Source organism: Parus major, chromosome Z (genome assembly GCF_001522545.3).
Source record: "Parus major isolate Abel chromosome Z, Parus_major1.1, whole genome shotgun sequence".
Lineage (NCBI taxonomy): Eukaryota > Metazoa > Chordata > Aves > Passeriformes > Paridae > Parus > Parus major.
In genome coordinates, this window is record NC_031799.1 from 15360910 (window position 1) to 15385663 (window position 24754).

Consider the following 24754-nt stretch of genomic DNA (forward strand, 5'->3'; position numbering starts at 1 on the left):
CATTAAGCTACTTGAGAGAGTCTAAAGGAGGGCAAAACAGAACGTGAAGTCTTGATAGGAAGCCATATGAGGAGCACCCGAGGTCACCTGGTCTGTTCAGCCTGGAATAGACTGAGGGGAGACCTCACTGCAGTAACACCTTCCTTGTGAGGGTAAGAGGAGGGGCAGGCACTGATCTCTGCTCTGTGTGACCAGTGACAAGATCCAAGAAAATGACATGAAGCTGTGTCAGGAAGGGAGGGAGCTGGGTGGATGAACAAGGATGGGGGCCTAAGCTGAATATTAGGAACATGCTTTTCCCCCAGAGGGTGTTTGGGTACTGGAACAGGCTCCCTGGGGAAGTGGTCACAGCACCAGCCTGACAAGAGTTCAAGAAGTGTTTGGATATTGCTCTCAGGCAAATGGTGTTATTCATGGGGTGTCCTGTGAAGGACCAGGAATTGGACTTGGTGTCCCTTGTGGGTCACTTCCAACTTAGGATGTTCTATGATTCTATGGAATCAACCAGTCAGCTCATTTACAAGAGGAGTAAATGTCTGTATAACAGAGCAAACACAAAAAATTGGTGAATTGGGAAGTAGACATTACTCCACGTTTTCTGATCCCACTTAATCTATTTTACAACTGCAAAATACTGATTTTCTGATGTTCAAAGTGTATGTGTTCATCAAAATGAGTCCTGAAATATTTATATTAATGGTAACAGACTTAGTTAAATGAGAGTTGTTGATACTTTCTTGCTAACAATAATTAAAAACAATTAATGAAAAATTACTAGGTCTGTTACCAAAAAGAATTCTCTGAATTTTCATTTGTACTAGGACTAAGTTTCCTTGCTAGCTGTTTATCATTTTTATACCATCTTTACTCCCACTGTGACAATTCAAAACTTCTTAGAGCTTTGTAATTCAAGGCAGCCTTTTCTTCAATCATCTTTTAGCTTCAAACAAAACTCCATAAATTATTTTTTCATATAGAATAATTATAAAAGTAGTGATTTTGGCGAAAATGAAATGATAAAATGAGATTATTTACACAGCTGGCTTTATTTTAGATAACTGTAGTAGTGATTAGTCTATATTAAGACTAAAATAGTTCTGACATTTCATTTTAAGAGAAAAAAATATATGAAAGGAAGAAGCAACCTACTTTGAATCGCAAAATTCTGCCACTTCTCCAATTATCACAGAGGAGTAAAGATGTTCTTCCCTAAAGCTAGCAGGATACCCTTAGTCAATTTCCTACAGGGAGAGAAAAAAGCAGCATGTGCTCACATACACACATATTCCTAAAAGTGTAAGTTTGTGATGGTGAGAGACTTCATAGCACATTACTAGTCTCATGAGCCATTGAGTCCAGGGATTGGTAAATGGACTCTGAAGCCCTCCACTACTAAATTCATGTTAGGAGCAGCTTTTGTTTCTCAGGACAAGACATCTTACCATCCAATGACTGTGTGGTCAACTGTGTGAAATGCATTGGTGGCCTCAGCTCAGATCCTAGTGGGCAAGTAATTACTGCTGCTGTTGACCTGCAGGCTCTTTTTCACTCCGTTACACAGGTACAAACAAGTAACTCCAAGTGAATTGAACTAGTGTAAATGCAATTAGATTCTGGCTCTTTAGTGGCCTGTTTCAGGCCTGCGTGCCAAGCTTCATGCAGTTGTGTCAACCTAACCATCTCCCACATTAAGCAAAGTCCGACATAATCAAGGACATCCAGAGTGTTATGCAGAATTTACACAGATTGCAATCTCACTATAGAGCTACAGGACCATGTAGGAAAAGTCTTCGGCCTACAATATGTAATGAGGATGACGGTGATTAGCATTAACTGTTAAATGCACATTGTTAAGAAGAGTAGAATACAATCTAAATTATATTGATAGTTCTGAATTCCGAATATTGTAACAGGTTCTGAACTTCCAATGGGAAGAAATCAACATCTTAAATTGGGTATAAGATCCTGTGTATGAGATTAAAAATTGATATAAAATAACAGAGAAAACCTGACATCGGATCTATTTTTTGTTTTATTTCTTGTGACTTTAGTATACATTAATTTTGTCACTAGAATATGCATGATTAAATGCTCACCCATATAAATATAGTTTCAAATACTGCCCTCCTGAATAGACATGGATTTACGTAGCTTTTGAAATTATAACTTTTTAACATTTTCAGAAATCAAAAATAATTTCTCACTTATCAAAACATTGGATGTAATTAGGAAAAGCATTAATTTAATTGTGGCCAATCCAATGAATTACAAAAAATGCAATGTAAAATAAAAAATATAAATAAAGCAAGCTTCTCTTATCTTCCTAATTCCAATGACTATTGGTGTAAACAGAAACAGAGTAAATGAATAATCTGAATAAGAAGTTCCTGGCAAAAGGAGTTTTCCAGTTAACATGTTCAGATTTGTCAAAAAGAAACAAACAGTTTTCAGGGAAAGCCTGGAAATAAGAAATGAGTCCTGAGGCAACAGTTAGGAATTTGGATTCAAATATTTTCTCTCTTTAATGAAAAGTACATAACAAATACTCAGTTTTTGATTTACAAAACTCAGTTTCCTCCTTTTGGCACTACTCTCTTTCCAGAAAACAGGCGAAAGAATAGGGAATCAGAGCTTAGACTCCCAAGGACAGTTAAGAACATGAATGGCCACTGGTGTAGTTCTGCATTCATGATTATTTTCTACCTACCTCTCTCCTTTTAAACTACCAATTCCTGCATTCTGTAAGATTTTCTACTTGCCCATCCTGTTGGATGGAAACACTTTTCATCACACATCATGTTCATGGGATGAGAAGTGCGCTCTCCTTGCCTACCACAAAAGGTACCCAGAGATCTGGCCACAGGTAGCACAAGCTGCTGCACCAAGGCATGCATGGAGGTGAATGTGCTAAAGAGGCAGTGAGTGCCTTCAGTGTCTTTGTTAATAGAGGTTTAAATCTCTAGCTTGACATTATTTGAATGTAGTTCTCTGTGGTTTAATTACTGCCATTATTATTATAGATACAGTGGTAATTATCTCTTCTTAATGTCTCATCTTGTTTTGATCAATTCACATAAAAGTTTACTGTAAATATATGGTTAGGTAACATTAAAGAAAACATGTAATTATGGAATATATAATCAAATACCTTCTAAACAGTTGTATATTTTCCAACAATTAAATGCTTTTAAAAAAATAATTAATTGGTTTTTAATAGGCAATATTCTGCTTTTGAAGCAATGAATATATAAAGCTTTATTTGTTGACCTCAAATTACTTTACTCCAGTTATATTGATAACATCTAGATTTCTCAAAAACCTGCTGGCACAAAATCTTTTCAGCTTTATTAATGATTCAGATGGCAGTTTCTGAAGAGACAAGTTCCCACAGAGAAGGAGCACTTGATTAATGACCTGGAAACACTTTTCCTTTTCAGCTGATTAAATAAAATTGACTGGATTTTTACATTTTTATAATAAAATGACCCGCAGGGCTGAGATGACACAGTGAAAGCAGCATGTTCACTCTTCAACAGATTTTTATTTTGTCACTTGTAAAAATGAAAGGGCTAACCACCCAAGCAGAAAAATGCACTTTATCACTGTCCACTGCCGACATGCTGACAATTGCTGCATACAAATACAAAAACACGGAGGAAACTAGGCTGTGTTTACACTCAGCCTGATTTTGTCTAATGATGACAAAAGGTCTATGACTTCTCTGGGTTGGAGTGATACTATTTAATTATTATGCAAAATAGATTTATAACAACACTACTGAAAATCACAAAAGGCTTTATAATATGGTCACTTAGAAATGATACCAAATATCTTTCCAGAAATTTATGTATAACAAGATCTTTAGTTTTCTGAAGCAAGATGGTAGCTATTGTTAAACAACAAAATGAAGATCTAATGCAGTTGCCAGCTAAAATAATTGGAGATTGCACTACCATCACAAAATCCAACCTAAACGTAATTTGCAGCAATTAAAAGTAACAGATGAAACACCTTGTCTCTAAGCACGCTCTTGCACTCACAAAGGTGTATAAGGCTGCTATATGCCAAGCCACAGCAGTAGCTGCTGTGCCTAGTCTGCCTGAGTACACCTCAGTCTAACATTTCCATTCATCTCTTCTGGGTTTTTTGTTTAGTTGTTTCTTTTTTTGACCCTGCCCTTTTCATACAAGCGCCCAAGCTGATAAGACAATCAATAATTTCAGTCTGAGTAAGTAATCAAAAGTGTTTTGTGTTCTCTTAAAAGCTGTTTGTTTGTCTTCCTAGTACTAAACTGTGTCAATATCAGTAATCCCTTGTGGGTTCAGTGGGCTGATATAAAAGATCTATATCTCATATGAAATCTTATATTAAATCTATCCCCTTGAAAACAGAGCTACCCTATCCTGACTACTGGGAACAGCCCGTGGTTGACCCTAATAGTGTAATCAAGCCCAAATATTGGCTGAGAGTTTTAAATGGACTGAGGCAAATGCACAGCAATAAAGTGTGGCAATTGTTAAACACTGTCAGTTATCATATCCCTAAGCCTTGACGCAGCAGTAAGCTTGGAGTAACATCTAAAGAAATGCAAAAAATATACAGTGTTTCCAGACCTAGCCAGGACTACTTGGATAATTCTACACATGCAGTTTGTGTACAGCTTCTTTCTCAAATTTCATATTAAATGTAAAGAATTTAGTGGTGTCTTTTAAAAATTATTTCTCCTAAGGAGGATGTACTGAATCACTCATCAGTGATCTGTCCTGTATCTGAATCTCAGAGAGGCTAACAGTCTTTGAACCTGCAAAGGAGGGAGACGCACAACTTTAACAATATTAACTTTTCATTTCCAAGCTGGACCACTACTATAGTGTCTTACAATTCACTGGTTAACTGTAGCACATAAGCATGCGTGGTTTTAAAAATACTGATGTTTCTTTGCTTTCCACATGGGTGCTGTTATAAGCTTAGACAAGGCAATTGGTAGAACCAGAGCACTCATAATACTGCTGCAAAGAGCAGCATAATTAAAATGATTTCTGACATCTATTCATTAAGACCTAGGACTTCTAATATATGTGTCACTTTTGCACAGGGACTATTTGCATATTTAAGACAATAATTCCACTATTTTGTAAAATGGAATTTTTATGCTTTTGATATTTAAACAGATAAGAGAATAGCCACTCTGGCAATGACTAGTTTGCTTCTGTTTCAACTAGAAAGTTAAGGGAGTATAATGAAAGATTATGCAGATACAGACATAGATATAAATGTGTAAGATTAAAGTAACTTTGGCTGTATTTATAAGCAAATTTTACCCAATTTGAAATACAAAGGTTGTATAAACCAATTCTTGAAAAGTCACAAAGGTCATATTCTCTCTAAAAAAAAATCTCCATCAAAATAAAATTGCAAATAACATAAAGAAAGAGAAGCTGAAGTGTTGGTTCTCTTAAACCTGGAGAGATGGGCATTAACACATGTTTAAATTAAGTCAGAATGACAGAATTCTCATTGGCTAAATCCCTTCCCATCCATCCACACTGGAAGTCATACTCATGAATAAAAGGAAGCAAAACCAGTGGGGACATAGAAACTATAAACATTCCTCAATTAGCTTATTCATTATAAATTAAAACAATGATGGTAATGCTGTGCAAAATAGATTTCTCCTCACTATTCAAAGACAAAATGTCAGGTTGGATATGAAATGACAAAGAGGTGGAACCATATACCATAGCCAGGTACTTCTGTTGCATCAACCTATATATTTACACTCTTGGCCTTTGGTCTTGGTAAGCCAAAGAAAAGGCATTGAGCCAGGAGGAGAAAAATGAGCTTTAACTGAAGCCTCTGATGAACATAGAGGAAGAAATATTTCTTCGGAAGTACAGACTTGTAGGAATAAAGGATACTAGTTATGTGTTGTTTCTAACTCCATACAAATCATGTCCTACCAATGGAAAGTACTGGAAATTGTTCCTAGCCTGTAGGAACATGGCAAAAGAGCCCAGCCATGAAAACTCAGTCTTTCAAGATCAAAATGTAGGGGCTGATACTTTCACACTGCGAGTACAAACTGTGATCCTTTATTTCCGTTAGTAACCAAAGAGATAATTGTTCATTTAATCAAATGGAGGAAAACAAGGCACTGCACTTGGCATGAATAATCACTTGCACAAGAGCAGACTGTGAAATAACTGCCTGGATGTCAGATCTGCAGAAAAGGATTTAATGGTTAATGTGAGTCAACAGTTTCATGGCATTGCTCTAAAGGCAGACTTTTCTGTGATAAACAGGATCTAGGTGACCTTCAGCGTCCCTTGCAACTCAAACCATTCAATGTGGCCTTTAACGAAAGGAGTGTATGTTGGGATTCAGATTTGCCATGTCAAGAGAAATATGCTCAAGTGGAAAAAATCTAGAGAATGGCAGCATGAATGATCAGAGAGCTGGTAAAATGGTCTTGGAGGGAAGAGCTGAGAGAACAAGACTGTTTAGTCTACAAAAGAAAAAACACTGTGACATAATGCTTTTTGCATTTTTAAATATATTCTGTGTTTTTTGCAAATGGGAATAATTTATTCCTCATGCCTGGGGCTGAAAAAGTAGAAGGAGAAAAATAGGCTGAGTACCAGGAAATATTTTCTAAGAATGAAATCAACAAAGGAAATGGATGAGCTGTCTGAGAAGATGTTTTCTCCTCTATGAGAGATGAGTCTTTTATTTAAGGAAAAATTAAAGAAATGTCCAATTTTAGTATTAGACTAAAATAATTAATATTCTTCCAAAGTTAAATCAAAGAGGACACTCTTGTCTATTTGATTTTTGGAATATGACCTACTTGGGTGGAACTTTTTCTAGCCTAAGGAATAAGTCATATTTTGCAGTGATTTCAAAATTGTTAAGATTAACAGCACACAATAAATATTTTTAACATAATGAAACCAAATTTTAAGCTTATCTATAATTCTCCTACTTAGTCCAAAAGCTAATGAAGAAAAGTGTTTCACAAATAAAATCACATATTCACAAAATAACAGAATCACAGAATGTGTCTGGTTGGAAGGTACTGCTGTGGGACTGTGGGTCATCTGGTGCAAACTTCCTGCTCATGCAGGGTTATCCTGGAGCACATAGCACAGGATTGTGTCCAAGTGGTTCTTGAATATCTCCAGTGGGGGAGATTCCCCAGCCTCTCCAGCAATCTGTTCCAGAGCACAATCACTCACACAGTAAGGTTCTTCATGTTCAGATGGAGCTTCCTGTGCATCACTCACTGCCTGTTGCTCAGCACCTCTAAGCAGATCATGGTCCCTCCTCTGACCCCTCCCTGCAGACTCTGGAAGAATTGATGAAGTCCCCTCTCAGTCACCTCTTCTTGAGGCTGCACAGGCCGAACTTTTTAAGTCTTTCTGTGAAATAGAGATGTTCCAGTTCCTTAATCATATCCATTGCACTGAGGAGCCCAGAACTGGACACAGCAGTCCAAATTTGACCAGGACTGAATAGAGGGGCAGGATCACCTCCCAGAACTTGCTGCCAATGATCTCTAACACCCACCTAGGACACCATTATCCTTCTTGGCCAAAAAGACACACTGCTAGCTCATGGACAATTCTTTGTCCAACAGGTCCTTCTCTGCAGAGTCGCTTTCTATCTAGTCACTCCCATTCTGTATTGAAGCATTCAAGACTTTGAGAAAAAGAGAAAATAAAAACACAGTAAGAATCTTAATAGTTTTGATGCCATGTTTTTCATCTATGAAGTTTCCTTCTAGTTTTTGTGCTCATCCTTGGTCTAAAAAACATCCAACAGAAATTTTCTCTGAGGCATTCTAATATTGCACAGGTCTCCTTTAATCTACAGTTAGCCTGTGTAAACCACAGAAAACTTGGTAATCCAGTTGTCATTTACAATAAATATTCAATGCAGAGAAAATTTCTGGTAATTGTCATCAGCATTTGTGCCAAAACTCCACTCATTCAATGAATACTAATTTAGTCTGTCTAAATTGTCAAGTAATATTTAGGCTGGAACACTTAAAGAGCAATTGAATACATAATTTCAATTGATTTCACATTGCCATTTTACTTTCATCTTTCAAGGGAACATGCATCTTTGAAACAGATCAGAATGAATACCACGAAATTTGTTGTCTTATTATAACCTGCAGAATTTCTTTCCAGTAAGTTATTCCATAAAGAATGATAAATACAAAACATTTCAGAAAGCCTTACTGATTTTTATTTTTTTAATAAATTGAAAACTTTTAAATGGACAGGATGATACTTTTTTGAGTACATAGAACATTCACAAAACAAAAATCCTATCAAGCAAGCAAAAGGGAAGTGAATCCTTTCCAGCCTCAATTTTTTTTATCCAAGTTTTGTCTTGAGATCAGTTTTGTCATCCATAGTTCAGGTTTTAATATTAGACCTGTCAGTACTTGACAAACAATACAAGATATAATGAGCAACAAGTTTAGTCTGCATTAAATATCAGAAGTATTAAATACCTGTTATAAATTCTGTACAGACTTTGTCCTGTAACTAAGACCGCCATTCCTAGTGTTCACCTGCTAAAAGAGTTAGAGCACAAAAATCATGCAAACCTTCCATGCCAAGTTCACTACTGGTTACTCCTGGCTGCCCTGTGTAATTACCACAGCCTAAATCATTATTGAATTGGATACAAACAATTGTCAATTCCAGTGTACTGGGTCTGGTCAGCTTATTCAGAATGTGTTCAGAATATCAGATTTAATTTTGTGTATTGACCACTATATTGGACCAAATATTTTGAGAAAAAAAGCCCTGGCCAGTGGCAGTGAAATTTTTTTACTTCACAATACAATCAAAATACATTCAGTGGATGGAACAGAAACATTTTCCTTTTAAGATTGCCCATATTCCATATCTGGAGTTAAAAGAACACAGAGCTAAGGCAAAGTATTCTCCTTCAGTAATTGTGCTCCCTGAATATTTCATATCTGAAATTAATCTCCTAGTTGTCCACCTCTTCCCAAGGTACTGTGCAGAAAGCTTAGATAATTCATAAAGAATCAGAGATTTCACTCCAAATCACAAGTCTCAGTTAAGTGAAATGTCTAGCTGTTCCATGATGCTTGATTTATTGTAATACTGGCATGAAAAGAAAAGTCAAAATAAAATGTAAGAAAAACTAAGCAAGTATTCTTTAATCTGTGTTTTTAAGGAAACTGTAGCAAAAGACAAGCATCTTCAAGGATTCAGATACCTTCAAATACAAGAAGTGCTTTCCTCTATTCTGCTAGGTGTTTTAGCTGCTTGCAATCAATTTAAAGCTTTATAACTCCATATTTGAGTTTTCATGCTGAAGTTTATGACATTAATTTTTATTTTTTTTTTTCTACATAACAGAATCCCAGCTTTGAAAACCCATTATGAAAACTGTATATGACCTCATTCAGGACGGAGTAGGTGGCAAGGACAGTAGAGGATGGCACTGTCAGGGTCATTGTAAAGTTCATTTATTTATTCATTCATTTATTGTATATATATATATATATATATACACACATAGAAATACATATATATTTCTTCTTTCATATACATATATATATATATGAAGGAAGAAATACCTAACTTCGAATTAAGTTTTCTCCTTTTTATTCTCTTATGAGGAGAAGTTTTCTGTGAAACCCTCCACCTTTAGTTCAGCGTTTCAAAGTATATTCTAACTTGGCACATCTGGTATTCTTTTTTTTAAGCAAAACAAATAGTACAATTTCAAGGACTGTAAATATCAACCAGTTCAAACCTCAACCATAAGAAATAGCTCAAGAGATAATTTTGTATGTGAAAGTAGGTTTTCAAAATAAATTCTTCGCCTCTGAATATGGAACATTTCAGCTATCTAGTTGTATAAACCAGGACTATAGGTCTGGGAGTGCATTGGCTAGCTCAGCTCTGTAGTCACATAAATTTCTTCTCTCTGGATTAAGCTCTGTTCCTAAGAACATTTTTCTCAATGATCATTATCTGAGATGGCCTCCACCAATACGGAAATTTATATTTTAGTAGATTAAGTTTTTCAGTTTTCAGCTTCTCTTTGACAATAGCTTGCAGTTATTCCATTGTACCTCAGTCTTCTTCCTGCATTTTTAGCAGAGATATTTTAAATATTTGACAATGACCAGGCACAACTGTCTTGACCTATCACACTAAACAAACTGCACAAACTAATCCTGTCTTCCCAAGAGCCTTCTACCAATGGGTTGGTGTCCTCTGGCTTTCTTAGAGGGGAAAGTTTCTGCCTTCCTATTTTCTCCTCTTCAGCTGATCTCTCAGAGACACTAATCAGCATAGACTCCTGTTTGAGGAGAGCTCAATAAGGACGTTCTGTTTTCTTTCATTGCCATTGCCACAGACCTGTGTGAAAATTCCCTTAAATGATACCCTGGGGGAGAGAGAACTGTGTTAATTCTGGTGTGGGTTTGCCTGTGAAAGCAATGTTAGGACAGGTAATGCCATACTTACTTTACAGAAATAGAGTTTCTCTACCTTGCAGTTTCTCAAGAGCTGTCACCTATCGGTGCATACATCATCTCTAAGAGCACAGTGTAAAGCATCACCAAGAGAACATCTGAAGATTTTTACACTTGACAGTTTATTTCCTCCTAGATTATTTGCTTCAGGGAAAAGTCTGGAACATCACTTATTTTCTAAATAAATGTAACTGTATTATGTTTATCATTACTGAATACTGCTTAAAGAAATTTCCAAGCTAACAAATAAGTATTGCTTGCTAACACAAGTGTTAAGCCTCTTTTGTTCTGGACAAAATAGCAGGAAAATACGGGAGGAATTTCTTACAGAAGACTTCTTTTATACAAAACCCAGGCTTCTTGTTAACAGTGTGCTATTTCTCTGTTGGCTTTTTTTGAGCTGCATTTATTTGACTGGAGGGAAACATCAACATTTTACTCTGGAATTATATCTGTACATGACCTGATGAGTTTATGCACAAAAACTGAGATCCACCCATGCTGATATACCAAAATGTCAGTTTTCTAAGATGCCCAGTACTTTCCCTATGAAGATAAAACATTAATAAATACTGCTCCTTTTACAAAATAAGCAGAAACCAAATACTTTTTTCTTTTTCACTCCTTAAACTGCCTGCACAATCCTGACACTTCTAAAAATTCGTATGAATTTTCAGTATATTTCTAAGATAATTTGATCCAGCAGCTGACATACAAATTTTCTGAGGTGTATATAATTAACAAAAAGTAGTTATTGTTTTTAAAATTACAAAAGGTATTATTGTTTAATACATATATTATTATTGGAAATTATTAATATGTTAATATTATAAATATTATTAATATTATCAATGCTATTAATATTATATTTATTATTATTATTTATTTTTGTTGGAAAGATTTTACAGTATGTTTGGCTGAGGAGTTTACGTGTTGCACTAGAGTTGTGAAAAGGCATATTTTATCTTGCTCATTAAACAAAAATATTCAAGAAAATAAGATGAAAGGTAAAACAAAACACTTGATTTTATTTCCATACCTTTTCTTCTTTTCCTTCAAAATACATACATCTAAATGTCATTAAGGAATTTTACTTTGCTGTGAGAAATTTGGCATCTTCACTTAAAAATCTAAAAATAAACCAAAAAAACCCCAGAACTGTAAAAAATTTTGAGCCATATGAATTGCATTCCATCCAGAAAAAAAAAATTAAAAAAATAAAAGCCAGATTTAGTGCAAAACCAGAGCTGATTACCACAAGAATATGTCTAAGATTTACTTACTTGATCACAAAAATGGTCCCATTCATCCTGTAATATCCAGTTGTCAGCACTGTTCTTAAGGAGACTAGAACATATTTTAATTGTTTGAAGGTGTTTCCTCAATCAAATATAAGGCATAGGTCTGCACAGCCAGGCTCACACTTCAGCTTGTACATAGTTTGTATATGCACACATGTAAGCCAGGAAGCAGCATCCACACATGACCAGTGAGACGCAAGTTTCAAATCTGAAACACAGAGGACAGCATCAATACTAGTTGCTCTGAAAGTAGGAATATTTGCACCATTTGAAGATAGGCATGGTCAACCAGGGACAAAAATGAAATTTATCTCCCATGGATATTTGTACACACACACCTTGTGACATACAGACATGTACGTGCAGGCAGTCACAGCCACAATTGATTAACATTCCATATATTAATCTGTTAGACAGTTCTCCTATGCACAAATATTCCACAAAGAAACAGTTGCAGACTTGTTGTTACCCTACAGTGAAATAATATTAGACTGTCCCAAGACAGTGATCAAAAGGCATGCAGATCATTGCTCTTTCAAAGGAAGTCTATCTCTATCAGCATCAAATTCAGTGGACTGGGAAATTTTCAATGTCTAAATGATGTTTATAGTTTTGAAATTGTGTTTCTATTCAGTGATACAACCCATGTGGCTTCCTTTTTTTGAATGTCTCTGATGTCTGTTGTTCAGCTGAACAAGTAAATGAAAAAAAATCCTATGATTTTTAAGAGTTTTTTATCTTTTTTTGCCTACTGTTTTGAACATTTAAGAAACATCACTTTCAATTTGATTTTAAACTATTTCATTTTGCTATGAAATACTAAGAGAAGGTTCTTAATTGAGATAACAGCAGCTGGCTAGCATCCTAGCCTTCATTTTTACCAACTGCTTTTATGTGAGGGGCAGTATTTTGGGAATATATACAACACTGGCAAGGGGAAAAAATTAAGAATGTGCTATGCTCTCCATACCCATTAGTATTAATTTCGGTAGTACAACTCTGTATGACATGGTGGTGTAGGAGTACTTATTTTCCTTTTCTCCCTTCCTATTAATTCAGGTGAGAAGACAGGAAGTAGATTATTGGTTAATGTAAAGTTATTTGTTATTTTTTATCTTGATTTGTATGTTTAGGTTATACAGAATCATAAAACCACAATAGAATTTTTGTTGGAAGGGACCTGTAAAAACTACCTAGTCCAACTCCCTTGCATACAGCAAGCACATCTTCAACTTGATCAGGTTGCTCAGGGCCATATCCGACTTTTCAACTTTTACAGGGATGAAATATCCATCACTACACTCTGGGCAAGCTGTTCCAGTGTTTCACCACACTCATCATGAAAATTTTCTTCCTTGTATCTAGTCTGAACCTAACACCTTTTAGATTAAACATATGGGATTTAAACTTATTTAATGTTTAAATTTTCATAAATTTAATTAGTTTAAAAATATGAGGAGCTATTAATACTTTAAGCTGAGTGTACATCTAACAAACACCTCTTTTCCCCTTTTGTCATGTTTTCAGGGACTCAAATGCACAGAAGGGAAGGAAGATATTAGAATGTTTTTTCTTGTACAGACTGGTCTAGATGAAATGTAGTTTTAAGCATACTATTAAGCTAATTTATATTTAATCCACAGAAATATTCCTGAGGCTAGCTGTTCCAATGAACACATAAGGATATATGCAGGAGGTAGATCATACAAGTGGAACTACTGATGGCGTTTTTCTTCTGGAGTGTTCAGTTTTTTCACAGTAGATTTTCAGGAATTTAATCATCTGTCTCAGCAGTCCAAGGACATAAATTTTGGCTTTGCAACCATTCCTGGAGGCTAAGACATTTCACCACAGTAAGGGCATGAGGTTCAAGCACAGAAAGCTATATCACAGATATAGTAACATGTTCAGAAAGGGGAAACAGCAGAAGAGGGTGGAACTGGTCATTTATCAAAATACCTATTTGTCTTTTTAAATTTTTTATTCTCATGATACTAAGCTCCTTCTAATGCAAAGTAGTCTATGTTAGTGAATTATGCATAATGTTGTCTAATTATATGTATAAAAATCAATATTGCTGATCATTGCAATATCTGGGTCTCCAGAATAATTTACTTTCATTAATCTTCAACTGACTGTATATCAAATAAGCCCTATATGCTTTGACAAGCTCAGCTAAATTTGCTCTTATTCACTTATTCAATATCCAGTCTTCTTGACAAAGCAATACTGAGAAATAAAAATGGTGAACTGGGAAGAATAGAGCGTAGAAATATACCAATATGCCCACTGAGAGAAAATAGAAAAGTATCACCTGTAACTTACTCTTTTCCATCTCAGTCTTGGACTGTTGACCACCTTCACGCTGCTGTAATATAAAGTAAGTATTCAAAGACACACTTTTGGCAGAAGACTCCTGACTGGCAGCATTACAAATAAGGGTCAACTATGAGTTGTCCCAGCCCTCTGTGCAACACCTCAGAAATTACTTGGAATCCATGAGTAAGTGACCTGTTTCAAGCAGCAATCCGTATTACCTCTAAAGAATTCTAGAATATTGCTTTTAAAGAATTCCAGTGATCTGTGAGAGGTTTTATGCAAATAAATAGACAACAGTATGGTGTGCATAGTTTTCCTGTCAAGAATAAGGACATTCTACATATCTACTGTTTTCTGTGGCCCATTTGTTAACCTGCTTCCGAGTGTTTCATCAGCTCTTTGTCTTAGTTTTACTAAGTGAGAAAAAATCCACAAAGATATCCCTACAGATATTCATATCTATATGTATATGGAATTCAAACTCATCCACATCCACTTCACTCAGGATGTTTCTTGCAGTTTTCCTATCTGTAGGCAGCATGTGCTTAAGACATACACTGCTATTCTGAAAAAAATAGAGATTTGAGAAATTAAGATATAAACCTGGTGCATTATTATTGTTTAAACTTGCATAATGATAACTGAGTTCTGGATTCCTGTTATTGTGAAGAAAAAATTAGTCCCATTGATTCTAACCTTCCTAACCAGTTGGACTGTCATACAAGGTTAAAATTTTCAGATAAATAATGCAGAAGTGTGGACAAACTTCTGAGAAAGGATTTGGTAACTGAAAAGTATCTTTCTGATATAAAATAAAAAATGGCTTCATATAAAACAATTTTAAAATATTCTGAATATCTTCAGCCTCACTTTATAAATACATTTTAGAAATCTCAATTTATGTCTTGAAGAAAAAAAAGATGTGCTATCTATTTCTGGCTGCTTTGGACCAATCACTGGGTAGCCAGTGTCATTTTAAATGAGAAAAAGGAGTGTATTTGAGCAAGCAAAATTTGTGCACAACTTTTCCTGGCTACTTGCAGTTGATTTTTGTAGGTTAAAAAAAAAAGTGGTTTATAATAGAAGGAAAACAGGAAAAAATAATTCTAATATTTTCATATGAAATAGATTATGGCAGTTATAGAACAGAAATGTACTTGTTCATTCAGCTTTCTTAAGTAAAAGAGATCTTTAATGAGAACCATATATAAAAACATTGTTCAAATTTAGATAAAATAGGAGGAAAAGTTCTGGAGCATTTAGTGAAATAAATGTCTGATCTGGAAATTTATAACTCCCTCAAATTTGATGAAATATTTCATTGTTAAAATGGAGGTTTTCTGAAGCTTTATTATTACAATTACCCAATTTTTTTTTTCTTGGCTGTAAGATTTTCCACATTATTCAGATATCTCAAACCAAGTACAATAAAACTCTAATCAGGCTCCTACAGAGAAAATATTGTTACTTGTGTCAAATCTACTTTTTTTTTTTTTTTTTACATCCTTTCAACTTTTTAATATCCCAGATAATTAGAAGGATAGATATATTTGCTATTTTAGACAAAGTCATAATTTACAAATAGGTTGGGTTATAGCTGCTGGTATGTACAAAGAGTTTCAGACATTGTATTTCAACAACCTCCACACACTGTGAGTCCTGGGTTAGACAGGACCTTTAAGGAGAAGAATATCTGTCAAAGGATTCACCAATGCTAGCAATCTGTTGCCAGAGATTGCAATGAGAAGTCAGGAGAGAATTGTAGTAAGTCTGGGACTTTTTCTACCAGTTGTGGAGTAAAACTACACATACCTGAGTTGAGAGTCAGTGAAGCTTTTTCTTCTCAGTCCGGTGGGCCAGGATACTATGGAAACAATAATGTTATCAGATAAGATTCAGTATCACTATCTTCACTGTTCTATGCGTCCTTTTAGTTCTTTGTCCTTGAGACAATTAAAGAGAATAAATCCTCCACTGAGAATGAAGTTGAATTAGAGAGCATATGAAAGGAACTCAGGAAAAAATCCCTATTTTTTCTGAATGCCACTTTTCCTGAAAGTGGCAAATTTTTTTTTAATTTACATCCCTGAAAGGAATGATCCTTGTTTAACACAGCAGTTAAATAGGACAGTGTTGATAAAATATATACCAACTGTACTGGCACAAAGGTACATGCTTCCTTATCTTGATTTTCAGTTGGCACAAAAAGAAAAGCATGGATATTAAAGGATGTTGTTCGTTCCTAATCAAAACAATTTATTCATTAGAATTAAAGTTAAACTTTATTGATAAAAAAAAATGAGGACTCTAAAGAAGCACAATGTGGAGAAAGTTGAAGAATTTCTTAATAACAAGATGTGATCCGTTTGATTAGTTTAGATGGAAAATCGTATGCAGCATGTAAATCAAGTAGGAAACAATGTAAAGAAAACCAAAGTTTTGAAATACAAGAGATTTTTTTCTTCTCTTTACTAAACTAACATTATGGAAAAACAGTACAAAGATTCTGAACTTTAACAAACCAGTAGTTATTATTGGAAGAGACCACATGATTTTTTTTTCTGCTCTGACTTTTCTGTCCAAATTTATGTGTGTGGTCAATAATTCCAAACTGAACTGCAAATAGTAAATGCTGAGTGAAGCCCGGTTATGTGTCTATAAAGCATAAAAAGTGGAAAGATTTTTGAAAGTTTGCATTTCTGATGTACAAGGTTTCTGTATTTTGAAGTTTTTTGAACTGAACTTTGATCAAAAGTGAATGGAAGAATATTTTATGTATATATATAAAATATATATATTTTATATATATATATATAAAATATTGAAGTTGTCCATTTCAATGTCCTCAAAATCCTTTATAACATACCTTATTCTAGAAATCACTAAGTACATACATTAACTCCCAAGAAAGTAAAAGAAAGTAAAAGTTTTTAAGTAATAACCACCCTAAAATGACTAAATGTGTCAGACATATACAATAATTCTCGAAGTTTTGGTTTGGTCCCTAAATCATCTGCGCAATAACCTGATATGTACTGATTACAATATTTCTTCTCCAAGACAGTCTTTACTGTAGGACATGTCTCCAAAAGACTGCATATGCCTGCATTTTATTTCCAAAATAATATCAGAAGCTTCTTGTCTCAAATAATGACAATGATTGTGGGTGTTGAAGCATATTTAGAGTTATAGGCCACTATAATATTCTCATATAATATGCTCATATTCTTGAAATATTCTCAAGACTGCCACTAAAGTCACAACAATATTACTTACAGGCCAGATCAAAATTTAAATGCTACATAATAAACTATTTTCATCAGCAGAATGGCTGCTGCTTCAAATTGATGGAAATATGTTTGCTACCTCAAAGTATTTTGGTTTTCCAAATCCACGTCACAGATTGTTAAACTGACTTGACACATTCAAAATAAATGACTGTAAACAAGCAGAAACAATATTCATAACAAAACATCTGAATTATAAAATTAAATATTGCTGTATCATATTCCATCAGTCCAAAAAGATAGTTCTACAGATTATAAAGTATTAATAGTTGCCTATGTTCTTAAAACTGTGGTTTATCACAAGAACAGGACAGAGGAATAAGGAGAATGTTTTCATACTGTAGATGTAGAAGAATCTGATACATCTTTTCTTACAAATGCAAGGATTTACAACTCATAATTTTCAATTCACTGTCATCTCACAAAATAAAAAATTATTTTCTTGGCAAAATAATATGCATGTTTTGTACTTGCTATGTAATTCATCAACCATATGACCAATAAGCATTGTTATTGATTGCAATTGCATATTCTTTATAAAATAAAATTGTGGCAATATAAAATTGGAAAACACTCTAGAAGTTCATCTAGCTCACTCCTTAGTCAAATGGCAGATTCAAATGATCCTTTATCTCAGACCAATGTGATGCAGAATGTACAAATCTGAAGCACTTCCTGTAAAGAAGAGATGCCTGGAAGGCATAAACATTACAAAGAATGTTTGGTTTTACTCTCGTCCAAGCAAGAGAAGTTTTCAAGCCTGTCCTATCTTGGCATGCTTGGGAAAGAAAAAAAATAAAATAAATAAATAAAATTTAAATAAATAGATAAATAAATAAATAAGCCCAAGCCAAAAACATGTATTTTAACTTTGAGTCTGTTGCCTCCCGAAGAAAGAATCATTCTACCATGGCAGATGTTGGTTAGTGTTGGCGGCTGTGAAAATAAATCTGCAACATATTCAGTTGTTAAAATTTGAGGTAAGTCTTTGGACACGTACTTTTCAATTGACAATCAAGTTTTGTTCTCCTGTGCTTTCTGGATTGCAAGGCTACTAGAATTTAAAATATATTGAATTTGGAAGATTTTTTTTAATTAAAGTTTCTGTCACACAAGTAATTCTGATCTTTAAGCATTCTTTTTCAAACTAATTAGGACTATTAGTTCATAAAACATATCATAGGGAAAAAACTTTGTCATTGTAAAATTTAAAGTGAGTTTCAATCACTATGCTGAAGGATTTTATTGTAATGATAATACAAATGTATTATTCCATTTCTCAAGGTACATTTTAATTAGGATCTGGTCCAGGTTCCTTATATTTATTAAAATATAGATTTCTTCTGAATCAGGTGGAGAATTCCAGTTCTGAATTCCAAGACAGAGTGTGGTTGTAGAACTCCTATGAAGGACTGCCTAAGTTCTAACATGAGGAAACTTGGGACATCTTGCTTAAATTTTCGTCACAGAAGAGAATTGTAATATAAATTAAATATATTAAAATTGCTTAAAAATTCAAATTATTTCATTTTTTCTTTCCATTTTTAACAGGAATTAGAATGTTTTATTTCAATTTTTTAAAGGATATTGTAAAATTTCAACAAAATAAATAATTGTTCAATCTTTCGCCTATTCTGAATTGGCCAATCAGAGAACACATTTTCTGCTAATAACTACAGTATTTATGTACTATATAGCTGATACAGAGCCAAGAAAGGATCTTCTTTCCAGCAATATTTGGATAACTATCAATAGCCTGCAAACTTATTTGTATCCAGGTTCTATCCCAGCAAAAATTCAATCAAGAGTCTGCAGTGGAACATGATAAAACACACAAAAATCATACTTTCCTCTTTTGGAAAAGCAAAGTTCTGAGTTCTCACAATTATTTTATTCTCCTTCCTGTACAGCATTATTGTTGTGACATCTGAGTGCCATATGAACCATTGAGCAATGTTTTATTTTCATTCAGCAGTGCTGCAATATCACTCCTAAAAGACCTATAAAGTAAAGAAACATAAAGTAATTTAACAAGCAATTTCTAATATCTCACAAAAATAAAAGCTCCACATTGATTGTCATGATAATTCTGCCACAAAAGCACCCTACTAAATGGTGCCCCTGACTATAACTGAAATATTATTCAGTCTCTCATTTGAAGACATAGTGATGGACAAATAATATTTTCTACACACACACACACAAATAATAAAGATTCATAAGATTACAGGTTAATTCTTGGAAACATTTTTTTAAAAACTGCATATTGTTGGAGCGCACCTATCCCAGGTCCTACTCTGATTTAATAAAATGCTCTTGCCAGCATTATCTTTGTTGCCCCAGAGAGCTGTCTGGGAACTGCAGAACATGGCTAGACCACCAGAAAACCCTTTGCCAGTTTTTTTCTTTCAGGCTCTTCCAGAAGTGGAATTAGCTTTGCATAGGTGTTACAGAGGACAATGCAGAAAGAAATCAATTCTCAGAAAGATGGCACTCAGACATCGCAGTTGTTTGTCAATTTTGTAAACTGAACATAATGCAAAATGGAAAGTCAGATTCAGTCTCAATTTCCAGCTAAACTTGAGGAAGAGGAGTAGAGTTTTTTGGTAAATAAAGCCTAATGAGACTTCTGACCTCAGATTTACAGGAACAAAAAGTATTTATCAATGTTTGAATACACTGTTGCTCTTATCAAAAAGAAAAGAAAGTAAATTTGAGTTAATTTTCAATTCAAACCCATATCCTAACCGCTACAACTGACCGTCTTTTAAAGAAATCTCTGCCTGCATACAAAATTGTCATAAACATGGTGATAATTTGCTTAAAAGAACTACAAGATAATAACCAGCAATAACTATTTTTATTATTATATATTTATTAACATTATTAATTATACAGATAAATTTGACAGTATCAAACAGACTGGAATCAACAAAACTAGCTGAGCCAGGAGTCTCCAATATTCTCCTAATAGCAAGCTAGAGTTGACTTGGGAGTAAGCAATAGAGAGTGGGGGGAAAAAAACCAGAAAAGTATGTTTATATTATCCATCACCTCAGCAGCCTGGAAGCTTTGAACAGTTCCTCATAGACATTTAATTTTCTTCACCCTGAGAAAAATATTGAGAAAGTTAACATTTGTTCTTTCACTTATACAGCCTGCTGCACAGGAAAAGGACAGACATAGGTAATGTGGATTTTATTCCTTTAAAGTACCATATATCTAGGAAGGTATAAATTTGTCACTAGACTGTAAAATATTCTGTCTTGTTTTCAGATGGTGGCTTAAAATGTTAAATAATACAAAAATACATTGTCATAGCCAATATGACACAGCAGAGTTGCAATTGTCAGAATAATTCCTATATAATTTTGATTTCACAGCTTATATATCTTGCAAACAAGCTAAATTCCATACTGATAAGAGTGCAGTAAAAATTTATACCTTGTATTTCAAACCATACTTCTACAATTGCACCAAGTGCATGGTAGGCCAGTCAGCACAGCCTTTGCTTTTCTGCCTTAAGTTGAATGACAGACAAATGTCCCCAGCCATGCAGGCAGTCATTAATGTACAGCTAAAGGCACCGCACTGCAACCTAGAAACAATGCAATGCAAAAATGAGACCTCTGAAAGCCAACGAGCACATCTACCAGGAGCTGCTAGTCAAATAAACAAGAAGCTCATTAGTTTCTTATTGCTGGTCCTAAATGCATGAAACTCTCTGAGAAAAAACAAGGCACAATAGTCACAATCTGTCTGGGTCTGCTGAATCCAATCAAAAGGACTTGGAGAGTACATGTTGGTGCTGTGAGACTGAGGAATGCAAGTGGAGACACAGGGGCTGAGGAAACCCTCCACAGTCTGTTTTGAACCTGCTAATGTGCTCTGCTCACTTAATGGCATCTTATAAAACACCTGGTCTCAAACACTCAAATATTGATTCAGTATATGGAAATCTGCTATTACACTACTGCTGTTTCTAGGAACAGCTTATATAAACAGAGCTGACATGATTGTGCCATATGGTTTTATTTCTGGAGTGCTTTGACTACATTTCTTAGGGGGAGGGGGTAATTGATTGGAGTGATTTATAGATCCCCCTCACTTCCTTCAAGGTAGATGATGACTAAGCTGTATAAGCCACAAATTTTGGTGTCCAGGTTCATAAGGGTTGTCAGTTAATGGTTAACCTAATGACAAATCTCTGCTGTGCATTCACGTGTGACTCCAGTGAGTGGGTGATAAGGGCTAAATCCTCCATAGAGTACAAATGTGCAGGCTGAAAAGGAAGTACATTTTACAAGCTCTGTGTGCTTTTACCATGCCACATTTACCACATATTAGTGAAGGCAAATATAGGGAAATGAGAGGGTTTGTAGGGACAAATAAGTTGTGGTCCTTTCACAAATAGCAGTAACTATTTGATTATTTTACCTGGGTAAAGAGTGAAGCTTCAGGTTCTGGGTAAGGTTTAAAATTCTGAGGAATTTAGTCAGCTTGAGGTTGCTGTTTGTCCGGACATCCCTTCCGCACAAGCCTGACTCTCAGGCCCTGCTCTCTCAGGTTGTACAAAAAACTGCCATATTCCTGCAGCAAGTCTTTTATGATTTGGTGAATCCAGTTACATCAAGATCAAGGATCTGCAGTGTCACAGGCCTATGAATGTCCCATGTGACATGAACTGGGTTGCAAGCAGGAAGTGAAACATATGTATACAGCTGCTTGACTGTCCTCTTCCTTTTGTTCTGTGTGTATTCATCACAAACGTCTGAACCCTGAAAAGGGTTTTGTTGGACTGAGTTTGAACTACTCCCTGTTGTCTTCACAGGCCTTTTGCTCACACGGCTTTCTGGGTGCACTTCATCTCCATATCTCCTCTAAGGAGTTACAAAATAGATGAGGCTAATCAGCTACCAGAATTACAGAGACACAGCTGGGCAACTGTCTCTTTGCACATAACGCAAATAAACCATCTCTTAAATATTTGTACCTCTTCTGTATTTTGGATTGGTTTCATTGTACCTATGCTAGAAGTATACGAGAGGGTCTCAATTGCTCAATGCTTGATGCTGTTAATTGTACACCTGGTACTTATCTATTGTCCTCCTACCTATGCAGTTTTTCAGAGGTGGGGAAGGAGAAGCAGGAGCACTGTTATGTGTGGAGCTGCTTAGGCACACTTGGCAAGGTTAACTCTTGGCTGGCCTGTCCCTCTTTACTTCCATATCATGTAAGTTCTAAAACACCCCAGAATGCCATATTGCAGATATGAAAATCACCACATCAGATTGGATTAACAGCCCATCTTGTAAAAAGCCTCTTATTATAGAAATATCAAATGTTTTAACAGAAACAATCCTGCAATAAATAATTTTCCATGTTTAAACAGAACATTTCAGTCAGCTCAGTAGCATTTATACATTACCATGATGTAACAAGTTCTGCTGACTCATTTTGCTCAGTGAAGGCTATTTCTTCATCTTACTTTGGAATTAATTGATTCAGTGCACTTGTATTTATAGAAAAGATTGAATAACATGCTACATGCCTTACCAGTGTTCATAATTTTACAACCTTTGCCTTTCCAGGGTTTGTTTTTCCCCGCAATGAGAAGATCACTTCAGTTGGTTTATTTCAGGTGTTTGGGGGAAATTTTTTCTAATTTCTTTATTAGTCCTACTTTGGGATTCTGCCAACTAATAGCATATACTTTTCAACCAAAAGTGATAAAGACTTAATGCAGTATTAAATATTACATGGCACTTTTCTTATACATGGTACTATGGACTTTAAGTTCTCCTGTATGCTTCCCTAAGCATATTCTTCCCCTTAGTTATATAATTTTTAAACTGATGCTAATATATTTTAATATTTTTGAGTTTGGACTACAGATGGACTGGGTTTAACATGCATTATTTATTTTCACACTTTCTATGTTTTAATATCTTGACTATAAACTTTAATTAAGGTCTTTTTTTTTCATTTCCCACTACCTAGCCATACATCAGGAAAAAAAAAAAAAAAATCAAAGTTTTTCCTCTTCCCCACATCTAAAAACATTTTACATACATAGAGTATGCTGACTTGCTCTGTGTGGACGTGAAAACCAGAGCAGTGCTTCCCCATTATGCAAGTTCTTCTGTCTTAGGGCTGTAGGGTCAGAAACATCAGTCTCTGCTATTTCTTCCACACAAATGTACTTCACATGCATTCCTACTGCTTTTCTTTGGCTCCACCATTCCATGGCTGACCAGCTTTATCCAGTGGGCTTTCTGTACAGAGAAGGAAGCAGTGAAACCAAGCAGGGAAGCAGAGAAATTTCAGCTGCAGCACTTCTGAGGAGAGTCTGATATAGGATGATGTTCTCTGCTAAGGGTGATAACCATCTGAGGCACGGGGAGAGAGACAGAACAGGCTGTGTGATGCTGCAGGGTCAGGACAGCTGTTTTATGTGTGTGCTAGCAGAATAAGCTTGTCCGTGCCTAGGCTGTTTTGTTCTTCATCTACACCTGGTGACAAGCACACTTAGCTCATCCACTCTGTGGAACCACAATATAATCAATATAATATCTCTCTAACGCAGCTTGCCAACAGTAAATGCAAGGAAAACAGCATTTACCCTGCACAGAGCTTGCCACCCTGCTCGTGCTAATCCCCAGGCCACTACTGAGGAGCTTCATACAGCAAAGGGAGGAAGCAAAGCAGACTTACCATCCTTAAAGTTTGGTGGCATACAGGGACCAGTATGGGCAGTGAAGTGTTACCAGAGCATGAAGCACATGGATGAGTTGAAGTGCAATAAATTTGGGTGGCCAGAGGCAGTCTGGGTGGAGAAAGAAATCTTCCTGTGAGACTGGACTCCTGCTGAGATCCTGTTTACTCTCAAATACCCTTTTAGCAGGGCCCAGAGGTCACCCCCACCCTCACCATCCCCAGCAGTCACCCACCTTATCCCTTTCCCATGACAGGCCAGCCAGGGACCTCAGTGGTGCTATATGGGTTCAGTGGGGTTCAAGAAATAAACACATCCAAAATAGCACCTGGGCTTTAGCACTTGGACTAAACAGCAGCTCTTTAGCTGTCCTTCACGAAGACAAAATAATTTGAATTTATGTGAAGATGCAAATTTTACTAAATGGAGTGTCAGGCCTGTATGCAAAATTTGAAATGTTTGTAGAAAGCCTGGTGATTTCTTTTTTAGGTATAACCTAATGGAGTCACCACAAGGTCTGTCTCAGCCAATTCCCTCCCTTCCTTATATCTCAATGTTCCTGCTTGAGTTAGTAACACTTTGTACCTTTGAACATTTTAGT

The 24754-nt window shown here is 35.4% G+C and overlaps 2 long non-coding RNA genes across 3 annotated transcripts; both read right to left on the minus strand.

Annotated features, from left to right (window-relative positions):
• Nucleotides 1–6697: 6697 nt before the first annotated feature.
• On the minus strand, nucleotides 6698–12356 carry LOC117243717. Of its 2 annotated transcripts, XR_004495553.1 has the most exons (5): nucleotides 11815–12356; nucleotides 11571–11661; nucleotides 8522–8584; nucleotides 7567–7698; nucleotides 6698–7418 (listed from the first exon to the last, which is right to left on the minus strand). It is a non-coding gene; the product is annotated as an uncharacterized LOC117243717 (long non-coding RNA). The 2 variants fall into 2 exon arrangements; XR_004495552.1 differs by having other exon boundaries at nucleotides 6698–7698.
• Nucleotides 12357–19026: 6670 nt separating this feature from the next.
• On the minus strand, nucleotides 19027–24261 carry LOC117243708. The gene is made up of 3 exons (XR_004495530.1): nucleotides 24153–24261; nucleotides 20493–20547; nucleotides 19027–19438 (listed from the first exon to the last, which is right to left on the minus strand). It is a non-coding gene; the product is annotated as an uncharacterized LOC117243708 (long non-coding RNA).
• Between the last annotated feature and the right edge of the window lie 493 nt (nucleotides 24262–24754).